The sequence below is a fragment of the Cajanus cajan genome, chromosome 10 (assembly GCF_000230855.2).
Source record: "Cajanus cajan strain Asha chromosome 10, NIPB_CcT2T_4, whole genome shotgun sequence".
Taxonomy (NCBI): Eukaryota; Viridiplantae; Streptophyta; class Magnoliopsida; order Fabales; family Fabaceae; genus Cajanus; species Cajanus cajan.
The window spans coordinates 18,579,586-18,595,835 of record NC_138526.1 but is presented as its reverse complement, the minus strand read 5'-3'; positions in this window follow the sequence as shown (position 1 = coordinate 18,595,835).

Here is a 16,250-nt window from a genome sequence, read left to right as displayed (position 1 = left end):
ATGTGCAAGGGCTTGTTGTGGTTTGATCCCTCAGCGGGGATTTCTTCATCGATGAAGGTGAGGTGATCATTAGCCTTGATGTGACTAACAATCCCCTCAAACTCGTCTTGGGAGATAGTGTGCGACACGTATGCCTCGTTCAAGACTTTCAACAGAGCTTGCCGATGCGGTTCGGAGCATAGGATCAACGACAACAGAGTAATCTTTGCTGGCGTCTTATGACGTTGATCCGTGATGGAATACTCGCTCTGTCGGATATATTTTAACAGCTTGTCTGTCTCCTCCTCGGATTCCTTATTTTCCTCGGTTTTTTCCTCTTTTTCTTTCCCTTTATTCTTGGGAGTTTTGTCATGAAGATCTTCGGGAGTGTAGATCCTGCCACTCCTAGTCATGCTCCCAAATCCAGCGATGTTGGAGATATCGCTGTCGACAGAAGAGTGGATGTCGTATATCCACGGCACAGCCTTATTTGATTCGTAGGGGAAAGGTTTTGGAGTGGTGATCCTTAATGGTGTCGGACCTTCCCCTTTATTCGTCTTGATTACCAACAACGGAGTTGATGTGCGCTCGCTTGGCGCGGTTGTTGGCTTACACTTGATGACGAACGGCGTGCGATCCATTTTTGAACATACGCATCGATTTAATCCTTTCTTTTTATTTATGTTTATTACTGAATTACTAGGAGGGATGTATGAAATGAATGATTCCTAGATCCCTCCATGATCTATATGCATGAGATGATGATGTTGAATATGCATGCATTGTGTTTATTGAACTAAGCATTATCATGTTTTTAGGATTTTCCTAAGATGATGCATGATATTGCTTGGTTTGGGTAAATACATATTTTTTCTTTTGAATATTTTGTATCTTTTTTGTATTTTTTGGGTGAAAAGGGAAACTACCTATATGAATGCAATGAAGGTAGATGTTAACACCATGTACTAGAAGATCTTTATTTCTATTTATTCTTATTTTTTAAAAAAGGGAATGTTGTATGTTTAAATAATGCAATGTATGCTCATACAATGTCACATAATCAATGCACAAACAATTCACTCATCCACGAACAGTCACGAGCGAATCACGAGGTAGGGGTCTCCTGCAGAAAAGTGCATATTCAAGGAGGATCTAACTGTTCTCACTTGGTCAAAGGCCCCCAAGGTGCCCCCATTATAGGGACCCAATTCCTCTTGTCGTAGGTCGATGGAAAGTTCCAACGCACCGTCGGACTCAAGTTCATGGTTATCACCTTGAGTGATGTTTTCCGACAACGGTCTACGGGCACCTATAGACCCATTCGACAACCGGCCGTACTAACATCCACTCCCTATGGTTAATCACTCATGCCCCCGGGTATAGAGGGAACTGTTGTGTGCAAAGGTTTGTGTGCAGTTTTTATTTCAAACAATTGCGTAAATTTAAAAATACAACAGTTATTAAAGCCAAATAGATAAACATGTTATCATACAAGTGAGGGGTAATAAAGTAATTTTAACTATTATTTGTTAAAAATAATCTGTCACTAAATGGGACTGACTCTCGAGGCTTCCCCAGCGGAGTCGCCATCTGTCGCCACCGGCCCGAAACGGGCTTTCGGCATTCGCGAAGGATGGTTGGACTCGTTTATTTGTTTGAAAAATGTGGATTGCTAGAATGACTTATTCTCAAACTGAGACCTCGTCAAACGAGCAATTTTATTAAGAGGCTCACTAATCCATATTAATCCCAAGCGGGACCCTCCATGGATTAGCGGTTTTCATAAAAGGAGGGTTCGTGGAGTCGCCACCAATGTTTTACTCAAAACATTGGAAAAAGGGATAAGGCAATTGATTTAAAAATCAACTTTGGCCACTACAACCAGAGTTGGGTAAGGGAGTCGGTTACGCGTGGGGAAGGTGTTAGCACCCCACAGCGCCCCTTTCGGGTTCCCTATGACAGATTATTTTTAAAAGAACAGTATAAAATTACTAAATTACCCCTATTTATTCTAAACAATTATGAATTGACTATCTACATGATGACAGTTTAAATGTGCACACAGAAAGCAGTAAAAGGAAGGATTGAAGGGAAACCTCTTGAAGCGTGCTTTTTATAAAAAATGAATTGGGAAGCGTTTTGGCGTTCCCTCGCTCTACAAGCCCGCTCCTCGCTCTCCTAGAACAAAATTTTAACTAAGGGAATCAAAAAGATTTCCCCTCGACTAGGTTCGATCCTCAAGCAAAATGGCTCGGGGCTCAAGAACTTCGTCGGATCAACTCTCCGAGTGATTTCTAGGGCAGAACACTGCTCAAAAACCCCAGAATACTCAAGGAGAGGGTTCAAACTATGTTGAAAAGTGTGGAATGACGTCCAATTGACGTCATATTTATAGGGAATAGGCGCAGTACGGCCTACAGGGCCAATACGGCCGTATTGAAATTTTTGAACTTCAATACGGTCGTATTGGGGTTCAATACGGTCGTATTGAAAGTCAGAAATTTCAATACGCCCGTATTGAGTTCGCAGCGGTCGTATTGAAGTGTCAATACGGTCGTACTGACTTCAGTATGGCCGTATTGAAGCTTCAATACGGCCGTATTGAGTTCAGTACGGCCGTATTGGGCTTTTTCCCTCCACTTCTTTATTTTGAGCTATTCTAAGACCTCTGGACCTACAGAGAACCCTCCTAGGGCCTTCGAGGAGTCCTTCTGGCTGATTATCCTTCAGTCTTCGAGAGTCTTCAAGCTTTATTTCCGACCCGGACAATTTTAGGGGTCTACAGTCAGCCGGTACACCAAAAGACCGTTTGACTAAGTAAAGGGGGGGCAGCTGTAGACCCCTAAAATTGTCCGGGTCGGAAATAAAGCTTGAAGACTCTCGAAGACTGAAGGAAGATCAGCCAGAAGGACTCCTGGAAGGCCCTAGGAGGGTTCTCTGTAGGTCTAGAGGTCTTAGAATAGCTCAAAATAAGGAAGTGGAGGGAATGAAGCCCAATACGGCCGTACTGAACTTAATAAGGCCGTATTGAAGCTTCAATACGGCCGCAGTGAACTCAATACGGCGTATTGAAGTTTCTGAAACTTCAATACGGCCGTACTGAAATCAATACGGCCGTATTGAAGCTTCAATACAGCCGCAGTGAACTCAATACGGGCGCATTGAAATTTCTAAATTTCAATACGGCCGTATTGAACTCAATACGACCGTATTGAAGTTCAAAAATTTCAATACGGCCGTATTGCTTCTGTAGGCCGTATTGCGCCTATTCCCTATAAATATGACGTCAATTGGACGTCATTCCACACTTTCACACTCAGTTTTGACTCCCTCCTTGAGTATTCTGGGGTTTTTGAGCAGTGTTCTGCCCTAGAAATCTCTCTAGGAGTCGATCCGACGAAGTTCTGGAATTCCGAGCACTTAGCTTGGAGATTCGAACCTAGTCGAAGGGAAATCCTCCGGATTTCCATAGTCAAAATTTTATAGGAGAGAGCGAGCGAGCTTGTAGAGCGAGGGAACGCCAAAAAGCTTCCCAGTTTTACTCAATATATAAAAGCACGCTTCAAGAGGTTTCTTCTTAAATCCTTCCTTTTACTGCTTTCTGTGTGCATATTTAAACTGTCATCATGTAGATAGTTAATTTATAATCGCTTATAATAAATAGGGGTAATTTAGTAATTTTACGCTATTATTTTAAAAATAATCTGTCATAGGGAACCCGAAAGGGGCGCTGTGGGGTGCTAACACCTTCCCCACGCGTAACCGACTCCCTAACAAACTCTGGTTGTAATGGCCAAAGTTGATTTATAAAATCAATTGCCTTATCCCTTTTTCCAATGTTTTGAGTAAAACATTGGTGGCGACTCCACGAACCCTCCTTTTGCGAAAACCACTAATCCATGGAGGGTCCCGCTTGGGATTAATATGGATTGGTGAGACTTTTAATAAATAAATTGGATAAGATCGACAAGGTCTCAGTTTGAGAACAAGTCGTTCTAATAATCCAATACATTTTCAAAACTAAAATAAAAGCGAGCTCGACCGTCTTCGCGACCGCCGAGGCCTGTTTCGGGCCGGTGGCGACAGGGCTATGCTCATCATGTGTGTGAAGTATTGACCCTGTCCTAGGCCTATTGTGAGTAGTATAGGTTTTATTGCTTTTATTCACATTTTACCCTTGTATTTTGGGGTACCTTAGATGATAGGATTTTATTTTGTATTTTCATTTAGCCTTTATATTATGGGGAAAATTAGCTTAGCATTTATTTTTGGACTTAAACCTTGACTTGTAAGGTCAAAGTCCACTTTTTTTTTCATTTTTAGGTCAAAGGGTATTTTAGTCTTTTAGGAAGAAAACAACCCACACCACATTTAGAGTGCATTTAGCTTGCATTTCTCAGTCAAGCACCTCCAAATGCAACCCTAAATGTTTTCCTTACCCTATAAATACCCTAGGCCACTCATCTTGTAAATTCTTTGCATTATATGATATTGAGTGAGCCTTTTGTGCCTCAACATCTTTCCTTAGTCACTAGGGTTCCATAGCCTAAACCTCTCCTCTCAACCTAGAGTGATTATTAGGTTTCCATTGAGTGGCTTTTATCCATCCTTGGTGCAGTGAGCCAACCTAGAGCACCTAAAACATCTCCCACCCTTCATATTTCATATTCGCCCGTCATCATCATCTTACGCCCACCTTATTCCTTCTCTTCTCCCTTGAAGAAACATCCAGCCCCTTACACTCCATTTTGACCGTGGAGAAGAAGACCCTTTCCTCTTTGGACGCCATTGATCATCATATGGAGAGAAGGAGTCCATAAGAAGAAATGTTGAGGCACAAAGGCTCACTCAATATCATAAATGTCCAAAGTGGCTATAAGGTGGATGGCCTAGAGTACTTATAGAGAGAAGGGCATCTAGGGTTTCTTGGGAGCATTTGGCTGAAATTTTCAAGTCCAAATGCACCCTAAATGAGCCCTAAATGCATCCCAAATGAAATGGATCTGATCTCTCCTAAAAGACTCAAGTACCTTTAAGCCTAGAAAAAGAAACAAATGGACTTTGACCTCACAAGTCAAGGTTTAAGTCCCAAAATAAATCTTATGACTAATTTTGCCCTATAATACAAAGGCTAAATAAAAATACAAAATAAAATCCTAATATCTAATGTACCCCAAAATACAAGGGAAAAATACAAAAAGAAAGCAACAAACTAAGGAAAGGGCTCAAAATCCACACACATGATGATCATGGCTTTTGGTGTGGTCTGTTCTTCATCTTCCTCTACTCTCCTAGCCATGGACCTTATGTTAGGCCCTATATGATGCTTCAAGGATGGTTCTCCATCAGCATCTCCAGGCGTGTCTTTTTGTCGAGATTTCTTGAATGATGGTTGTTGAGGTGGATTCAAGTGGATGTACTATTGTAATGCTTTTTTGATTGGATAGGTGTTACGTGGATTGGCTTGCATGCCTTGCGAATCTTGGTCATGTCAAGTTTGATTGTCTGATGAGATTGTTGTTGTGGGATATCCATGCCCCTTGCTTATAGTGGGGATGTATGACGATGACATAGACGATTTTTGGGTAGTGCCCCTATGATGGTGGGCGAAAGACCATCCTCTTGGTAGGGGAAAGTGACATGTTTATTTCGGATATGGGAGGTACAACAACTCTGCCCCTTATTTGGATCTCTGATATCCAATAGCCTAGACGACTCTTAGTCTTGGATGGCTTGGTTGGGATTTTTTATTTGTTACATTTCCTTTTTCAAATTCTTAATGAATTGTTCTCTCAAAATAGATCTTATTATGTTCTCATGATCACTTTCCATCAATATTTATTAATAAAGTTACACCTATAAACTCCTTTAAGGGATGGATATATCTTCTATGATAATAGGGTATTACTAGATTTTTATGAAATTGTTATGTTTTATGCTAGGATTAATTTTAAGGAGGTACTTCTGAACTTTGACAAGGGATTGTTTGGAGAAAGTTCACAGAGTGCCTATTTATGAATACATCCAGTCAGATCCAACTTTGAGTAATGTTTTTAATAAGGCAATGTCTAATTCAAGTATAATCATGATGAACAAGATACTTGAAACATATGAAGGATTTGAAGAAATATCGTTGCTAGTTGATGTGGGTGGTGGCATTGGCCAAAATTTGAATATGATAATCTCCAAGTATCCTTTTATAAATGGTATTAACTTTGATCTACCCTATGCAATACGCAAAGCTCCAATTCATCCAGGTATATTTATTGTGTAAGAAATTTGTCTGGCAAGTTCGCTATGTTTTAAGTAAGCTTGATGCACATATTATTTTTATTTATTTATTTTGCTAATGAGTTAAATATATCAAATTCTGTGAAGGGATAAACATGTAGAAGGAGATATGTTTAAAAATGTTCCTAAAGGTGATGCTATATTATTGAAGGTTAGTGATCTAAACTTTATCTTTACCCACTTATGTATAAGGTCATGTGTAATATTAATAATAATAAAATTTATCTAGTATTATAAAGTTGTGTTACATAAGTTATTAACACGTGGTTGCTTAATGATTCCAGGTTGTATTGCACAATTGGTCGGATGAAGAATGTATTAAAATTTTAAGTAATTGCTACGAATCTTCGCGACAAAATGGGAAGGTAATCGTCGTGGAGTATATGGTTCCTGAAGAAATTCACTCCACCGATGTAGATAAAATGGTAACTGGCTTAGACAACATGATGCTTCTGAATGATGGAAGTGAAAGAACGGAGAAACAATTTGAGAATTTATGCAAACACTCAGGATTTTCTCATTTTCATGTAGCTACTCGTGTCTTCTCTACTCTGTTAGTGATTGAATTTCGTAAGTGAATAATAGGAAGTTTAGGATCATAAACTTGATTGGCTGTAATATTGATGATACAGTCACTATGTACTTATTAATATTTGTGCAAATAAATGTTATAGAATAAATGGTCCAGTTATAACTATAAAAACTTTCTATATCACTCTTCGGTTGGAATGTGTGATTTGCAACTTGTGTTGATTGCAGTGGTGAATTTCATTATTGTTTCTTAGGATATTAGGCAGTGTTGGAAGCAATGTATGTGTATTAATGAAAGGGTTATTTTTTATGATATTTTTCTAATGGACTATTTTATAAGAGTTATTTTTATTATCATTTATGACTTATGAGGGGTCATTGCGACTCTAATACTACTGACGGTGTTATTTTATGATATTTGTAAGAGTGTGGTGAATATTGAAGGGGTTTATCTTTCTTCCAAGGAGTGGCACCTCTTGAAGGGTGTTCTTCACCAAACCGTGGTGATTCCAAGGCTTCTCCTCCATTGGAAGTCTTGGAGAAGCTTGAGAAGAATCAAGGAGCCAAAGATCTAGGGATAAGCTTGATGAGGAATCAACATCAATCTGGTTCCAAAGAAAGTCTTCCATCAAATGTTGTTTTGATTGAATAGGTGTTACGTGTATTGGATTGCATGCCTTGCGAATCTTGGTCATGTCAAGTTCGATTGTCTGGTGGGATTGTTGCTGCAAAAGATCCATGCCCCTTGCTTATAGTGGGGATGTATGACGATGACGTGGATGATTTCTAGGTCGTGCCCCTATGATGGAGGGCAAAAGACCTCTTGGTAAGGGAAAATGATATCTTTGTTTTGGATATGGGAGGTACAATGACTCTGCCCCTTATTTGGATCTCTGATATCCAGTAGCCTAGATGGTTGTTAGTCTTGGATGGCTTGGTTGGGGTTTTTTGGTTGGTGCATTTCCTTAGCTTCAACTTTTCAACATGTTTAAAGCTAGCCTTTTTCTTACTATTTTTGACTTTTCTAAATGCTTCGACTTTTTCAACATGTACGAAAGCTTGCCTTTTTCTGAATTTTTTTTTTATTGTAGACGCTAATGAAGAAAAGATTCATTTTCCCTGATGATGGTGCTTGTTTATTTGATGAGTATTATTTTGAAGCCACTCTTGGCTTTAGTCTTATAATTTGTTCCTGGAAGCTTTCTTATTTCTCCTTTGCCAGTTTTGTTATACCTTGTTGTTGATATGTCTCATTTTTCTTGGTGGCTATACGAAACCACTTATATGGAGTGCTCATGTTGGACTAGACTAGAACTATCATGGAGTCTTGCTTCTTAAAGGGGGTACCCGAGCTGCCTTCCAATTTAAAACTCGACCAAACACTGCTTTTTCTTTTATTATTTTTTTATCCCTAACTTTTTCATAGGACGTATCCCATCAGGATCTTCAACCTCTTTTTTCTTTCCTAAGACCCTTGTCTTGGCGAGCTTTTTCTCTTACCCTAAATTTTTCCTCGAATTCCCTTTGCGGGTTTTCATTCTAGCATTCTCTTAACAAGAAATGCTTTTAAGTATGATGCTTCTTCTCCATATTGGAATTATCTTGGTAAGAAAGCTCTACTCACTTTGCCCTACACGTTTGAGAGATTCGTTCTCCCCCTCAAGAAAACTCTATTCAGGTCTCTCTATTTAGAAAACTTTTTTTAATAAAGATCCATAATTCCAATTCACCCTCCTCTTGAATCAAGCCATTCTTTTCTAACATTCCTCACAGTCTTGCTTTGTTTATCTTCTTACATGTTCCTTGAGGTGAGAAGTGTTCGTTGATGCATTAAATTCATTTCACCAAATTGTAACTTTTTATCTGATCAAGGAGGCTACTTATACTCTTTAAGATACCAAACAAACTATCTGTAGCATCTGTTAGTGATGAATGGATTCTACATCAACTTTTGTTGACTTTCTTCATGATTTCCATGACCCGTTTGTCCTTCGTTTTGGTGTAAAACATGGCTTTTTTTCTTTAAAAAATTTTTTAGTTTCAATGAGTTTTCGCAGTGTGATATGTTAAAGAATCACTCAAACATGCAACAATAAGTAGCTGTTAGTCTTATAAATGATAGGAATTTAAGATTATATAATGACATATTGTATGTTTTGCCTGATGACACATCATTTTTCTAAAGATTTTGTTTGTGATGTTTCATCTGGTTTGTATTTATCAAAAATATTCTCTCTTAGAAAAATTTTCTATTCGTTATCATTAAAATTTTGAAAACTTGAGCGATTCAAGATTTTCTTTTGACTTAACAAAATGCTTATATTTTTTGTACCATTAATAAGAAATATATTAATTTTTAAAGGCTGAGAAGTTCTAGAAAAAAAAAATTGGTCTCAAACTACGTAGTTTTGAGCTGGAAAAACTTTTAGAAAAATATTATACCTTTAACAATATATAGAATATAGATATAGATATAGATTACAATTGTTGAACACAGAATCATAAGTAATAAAAACAATATTAACCTATGTATCTTTTTCATACAATTTCAAAGCTTCTATCTCATTGAATCAGAAATCTTAACGATGAATGCAGTGTGTAACACTCCAAGTTTTCTAAAATTATTAAAGGGTGTTTTAATTAACTAATTTTTTTTATAAAATATTTTAATGGCCTTTAATGATTATGAGTGTTTTAGTTAAATAATAAATATTTACAAAATAATTTTGTATAATATTTTATTGAAGAAATATGTATTTTTATGATATTTTCAAGAAATATATATATATATATATATATATATATATATATATATAGATATATATTGTTGGGGAAGTATGAGTTAAGTTACAAGGTTTTTTGTATTATATATTATTCTATTTTATATTTATTTTCATTAAAAGAGAAGGGAGTTATGTTTTTAAAATAAAGGTTTTAAGAGGGTGGAGTTAGTTTATGCTAACTCTTCTCATTACTTTCTTTTACGCTTCATGCTTTGAAGAATTGGGAGAACTAGAGACTATTGGAATTCACTTGGATATTTGTGATTTGTTCATCGAGGTAAGAGGGAGTCAGTAGTCTCGCTCCAGACATGAGATAGTTGTTAGGCAGTGAGATTGACTGCCAATCTTGTCTCTATTATATGCGTGTGAAAGAGGGAAATCTCAATTATGATTTGTGATGATTTAATGATAAGAATTGAATAAAAAAGGAGGAAAATAAATTATGCCTATTAATAGTGCAATTCTCTTAAAGTCAATATAAAGTTGATGTCGTTAATTACATCTTTAAATTTCATAAATGTTATTAAATTTGTTAATAAGTATGCAAGGAACTTAGTATTAGATATCCCACACAACTCATCAACATTGTTTTTTTTTTAAATAGTAATGACAGATATAACTTTTGAGGGTATCATAGAAGTTGTAGATAATTTGTCGCAACCTGAAATTTTTCAGTCTTGCGACTAATGGTTTAGACATCCATTTAAAAGTCTAATCAATTAAGGAATGCCCAGACACCAGACTAATCCTTAATTAATGGTTTTGAAAAATGAGTTCATAGAGTCGCCACCAATGTTTTACTCAAAACATTGGAAAAAGAAAATATTTTTAAAAGTCCAATAATGGCCATGATAACTAGAATTGGGTTCGGGGGTCGGTTACGTGTAGGGAAGGTATTAAGCACCCCTACAACGCCCTAAATCGGTACCCTATTATGAAGATAACATAATAAGAATTAATAGTTTAAATATTTAATCCCTTTTATTAATGTTTATTTACATGAAAATTAAATTACACGGTGAACTCCTAAGATATTTACATAATTACGTTTATTATAGTAATAAATAAAATAAAAGAAGAGAAAGATAGAACAAGAGATTGATGAGTAATACCTCGTAACAAGCTTTATTAGATCTTCAACTATGGAGGTTTTAGGTGCTTTGTGGCAACCTTTCACACTACAATGCCTCACAAAATCTCAAGAAATACAAAAGAGAGGGGGAGAGAGAAAAAGTGATAAATTTCGTGCTCTAAGGAGTCTGGACAAAATTTTGGAGTCCTGAGAACTGTGCCCAAGCTGTCTATTTATAGGAATTAGAAGGGCACCAGAATGGCCCGTTCCAAATTCAGAACGACCCGTTCTGGATATGAACGTTATGTGTAAATTCTTACCCTAGAACGGCCCGTTCTAAAATCAGAACGGCCCGTTCTGGAGTTGAAATTAACACAAAAAATGCTTTGATAGAACGGCCCGTTCCAAACTAACTTTTTATGCTTTTTTAGAAGTTTGAAAGGCCCATTCCAATTTGGGAACGGCCTGTTCCAATTATAGGTTTTTAGCCTTTTTTAAGAGATTGGAACCGCCCGTTCTAATTTTGGAACGCCCGTTCCGAATTTGGAACGGCCCGTTCCAATTTAGGATTTTAGGCCCTTTTTGTAAATTGGAACGGCCCGTTCCAGTTTTGGAACACCCCGTTCCGGGCTACTAAAACTAGCTTATTTGGGCTTTTAGCCTTCTGATGTCATGTCCTGTTATTTCCATGCTCGGGAGTTCCATTTGTTTGATGATAGACATCCATTTCTTTGTTTGTATGCCCCCCAGACGAAATTGGGTGTCTACAGCTGCCCCTCTTTACTTGTCCTTTGGAATAGTAATGTGTTGCTTTTCCAAAGGCAATTAAAGACGTAGACATTTCGTCTGTGTCTTCTCTTTATCTCTTTGGTGCTTCTGTGTTGTTTCCTTTGGATAGGTGTATTTGCTTGTATCCTCACCCTTTAGACCAGTTGAGCATTGATTGCATACTCTATTAGGTGACAAGGTTGACAAACTGTACACCTGATCTTCAGTCTTCGAGTAGAAGCTCCATTGTCTTTCTTGTGATAATGTGTTCCTTTATTTGTAGCTTGTTTAAGAGGGAGTATTTTCATAGCCTCTCCAGGCCGTAGTATTTTCATAGCCTCTCTAGGTTGTAGTATTTTCATAGCCTCTATAGGCCATAGTATTTTCATAGCCTCTACAGGCCGTAGTATTTTCATAGCCTCTACAGGCCATAGTATTTTCATAGCCTCTACAGGCCATAGTATTTTCATATCCTCTACAGGCCATAGTATTTTCATAGCCTCTACAGGCCGTAGTATTTTCATAGCCTCTACAGGCCATAGTATTTTCATAGCCTCTACAGGCCCTAGTATTTTCATAGCCTCTACAGGCCGTAGTATTTTCATAGCCTCTCCAGGCCGTCTGCTGGTGCTGATGATGTGATTGCCCCTTGACGGAGATTGTTGGTAAGTGGTGCCCTTGTGCTGGTGCGCAAAAGAGTATATGGTTGATAGAGATTCTGGTGCTTCCCCTGCCATGTGAGTATTGTGATGCCTCTCTAGGCGCCTTCTTGTGGTAGGTTTTTTTGAATTTTGTATCTTTAGTTAGCTTCAGTTTTTTCATATTTGAAGCTTGCCTTTTTCTGCTATTTTTCTAAATGCTTCGGCTTTTTTAACATGTATGAAGCTTGCCTTTTTCTATTTTATCTTTTGTTGTCATCATTGGTGGAGGGATCCCATCCCATGATGATGTTATTTGCTCAATCTTTATTGATGAGTATTAATTTGGAAGTCACTCCTGGCTTTGGTTAGGAAGTCATTCCTGGTCTTGACATTTTTTTGATCATCCTTTATTTAGTTGAGGAGTAAGGCGCGATGGCCTTTTCATGCTTACAGACTTGCTTGTTTGGTCGATTCTATTCTATTCTACTGTTGATATGTCTTTGCTTAGTGGGCATATAAAATCACTTGGGGTTGCCGTTTGCCACTGCTTTGTTCATGGTTGGCTGTTTAGCTTGTGCTTCGTCCTGATGACTCCTTCTGACCCATAGCGAGTAAAATGCAAGACAAGAATGATTTTATCATTTATTATTATTTTTTTTTGTGGAACGCCCTTCCATATGCCCTTACCTCATATGCATGCGATGCAATTTATGCTCATGTGTTTAGTCATAAACATGCAATTCAATTTTTTTTTATGTCAAGAAATTAACCTGTGCGCGTTAAAGTTAATGTTGACGATTCCTTTTTATCCATGTCGTTTGTGATTAGGGCCGAGATATGTTCTTTTGAACTCAAGGTTTTAGTGGCTCCTTGATTATCTAGTCGATGTGTAGTCAAGCATCTCCCAACTCCTTTCGGGGATGTTTCGGCCTTCCCTATGCGAGTATTCACTGTGCATTTTCCGTGTATCTTTTCGATACCATTTTAATGCCATAAGAGTCAAGAGAAAAGAAGAAATGGGATGTTTGTATTTTTTCAAAAGGGTTGTTAGAATGAGTGTTTTTTTTTTCAAAAGGGTTTTTTAGAAGAATGGCTGGCCAAGGTAGGCTTTGGTGTTTAGGGTTATTAAACAAAACATATTTACTACAAGGAAGTTATCATTGTGTATTAATCTTTTTGGAAAGTGGGGTGATGACTTGGGCTTGTGCTCTGATTGAATGATCCCTCCTGAGCCGCCTTTTGATTTTCAGCTCGGGATGCTGCTTTGATGTCTTAACTTTTTTCCTAGGTTACTTTGAATGTGTTTCCTAGCAGACATTTTTCTTTTGATCCTTAATTTTGCCTAGGTTGCCCTTTTCGATTGTGACCCCCTAGCGGATCTTGCCCTAATTTTGCGTAGCCCCCCTTTGTTGAGCTTAGGAGAGCTTGAAGCTTAAGAAGTTTTGATGATCACAACATGCAACAACTTGGAGAACACAAAAACAAAGTTAAAGAAGAGTCAAGAGAATGCTATGATCTAAGACTATGTAATAGAACTTAGGAGATGAATTTTTATATTTGTGTATACTTGTGTGTGTGCTTTGTGCATTAAGCAAATCTTGTCTAAAATCAAGTAGGGAGTAGGTGATGATGAGTTGAGAACATTGGAAAATTATTTTGAGACTTAAAATGAAGTTTTAAGAACTGACTCAAAATAATCGATTATTGTTAAATATAATCGATTATTTCAGCAAATGGGCTAAGTGGAATGCCTTGCTGTAATAATCGATTATTTGTCAAAATAATCGATTATTTCAGAAACAACTCTCTGGAATAATCGATTATCCAGCTAAATAATCGATTATTCTTTAAAATAATCGATTATCTGGGTTTGAACTTTTATAAATAGACTTGAACTATTTTGAAACATAAGACAATTGAGTGAGAACTGATAATCAACTTCTAAAAGCACTTTAGAGAGTCTGTGTGACATCTTGGAAAGGTTTCTTTGTGAAATTCCAAGAAGAAAAACATTTGTGAAAGAACTTGTGAAAATCATCATCATCATCATACTCTTGAAAGAGAAGGACAAAGAATTGTTCAAGAATTCCAGGTGAATTCGTTTCATTTTTGTTTCTTTGTGAATCTTTGTGGAAAATCTTGAGAAGGGTTTCTCAAGTGATTAAGATTCTTGTAGTGGGATCTACAAGGGGTACTTTCTTGGGGTCAAGAAAGTGATTATCTTTTAGTAGTGAAGTATATGCATGTGTGTTTGCTTGTAAACCTTCTTGCTTAAAGATAGTGGAAAAATCTTAATCAGGTGGTGATTAAGGACTGGATGTAGGACACATGTGGAGTGGCTGAACCAGTATAAAAGACTTGTGAAATCTTCTTCAACCTTATCTTTTGTTTTGTAATTTCTTGATTGAGTTTTAAGGAAGATAAAATTTGATTAACAAGTGAATGTAATTCTTGATGTTTTAAATCTGTAAATTGAACATTGTTGATGAACCTCATGATGTTGTAATCAAGTTAGCATATTGCATTCATATTATCATAACAAGTCTTGAGAAGTGCTTCAAGTGAGAATTCTGTCATAGAAAAGTTTGTAATTGAAAGTGAAGATCCAAAAACTCTGATAATTTTTTAAAGGGTCATTGAATCCAATTCACCCCCCCTCTTGGATTTGGCCATTCTTTTCTAACAATTGGTATCTAGAGCAAGGTTCTTGAGAGTTGTTCAAGACTTAAAAATGGCCAACAACAACCTACCCTATGGTGAGGGTGTCTCTATACATAGACCTCCTGTTTTCAATGGTGAAAATTATGTCTATTGGAAAATTAGGATGAGAATTTTCATTGAAGCTATTGATATTGCTGTATGGGATGCTATAGAAAATGGACCCTATGTTCCAATGAAAAAGAATGATGATGGTGAGCTTAAGGAGAAACATTGGAGTGAGTGGAGTGATGAGGAAAGGAGAAGAGCCCAACATGATAAGAGAGCAAAAAATATAATCACATCTGCATTGTCTATTGATGAATTTTTCAGGATTTCACAATGCTCATCAACTAAAGAAATGTGGGACACCTTACAAGTCACTCATGAAGGAACAAGTGATGTCAAAAGATCAAGAAAACATACTCTCATTAGAGAATATGAATTGTTTAGAATGCAAAATGGTGAATCCATCTCTGATTTTCAAAAAAGATTTACACATTTGATAAATCACCTTGTTGATCTTGGCAGGAAATTTGAAAAGGAAGAGCTGAATCTAAAAGTGCTGCAATGCTTGGATAGAACATGGCAAGCAAAGGTGACAGCCATTGAAGAATCAAAGGACTTGACCTCCTTAACATTAGCTACTCTCTTTGGAAAATTAAGGGAACATGAACAAAAGCTGCACATATTTGATGAACATGAGCAGCAAGACAAGAAAGGTAAAGGAGTGTCATTGAAGGCTCTAAAATCTGCCAAAGGAAAAGAGGTATATGAAGAAACAAGCTCCGATGACTCCGAAACCGAAAATTTCAACCTGCTAGTGAAGAAATTCAGAAAGTTTATAAGAAGAAAAAGAAACTCTCCCTATAAGTTCAACAAAAAGCCAAACAAGAAAGAGGAAGCATCCTCCTCCTCCTTCAATTGCTTTGAATGCGGAAAGCCTGGACACATGAAAGCTGACTGTCCAAATATCTTAAAGAAGCAACAAGAGGAGAAGAAGTTTAAGAAAAATGCAAAAGGAAAAAGAGCCTATATTGCTTGGGAAGACAATGACTCAAGCACAACAAGTGAAGAATCTGAAAGTGAGGAAAACAATTTGTGTTTGATGGCTGGAACTGCACAAGACACAATAGTAAGTGACTCATACCTTGAATCAAATCCTGATTATGACCAACTTCAAGAAGCTTTCATTCAAATTCATGAAGAGGCTGTCAAGTTAGGTGCCTCAAATTTAAAATTGAAAAACAAGCTGAAATGGTATGAAAATGCTTTAATTAAAGCTGAACAAGAACTTGAAGATTTGAAGCATGAGCATGAAAATCTTCAAACAATGTTTAACTTTAGTGAAGCTCATTCCTCAAAAGATGTTTGTGAACATTGCAAGGTTTTTGAAAAAGAAAATGCTGATTTGAAATCCACACTTGCAAGGTTCACAAAGGGAAATGCAAATTTGAATATTCTTTTGGGAAAGCAAAGAAACACTTT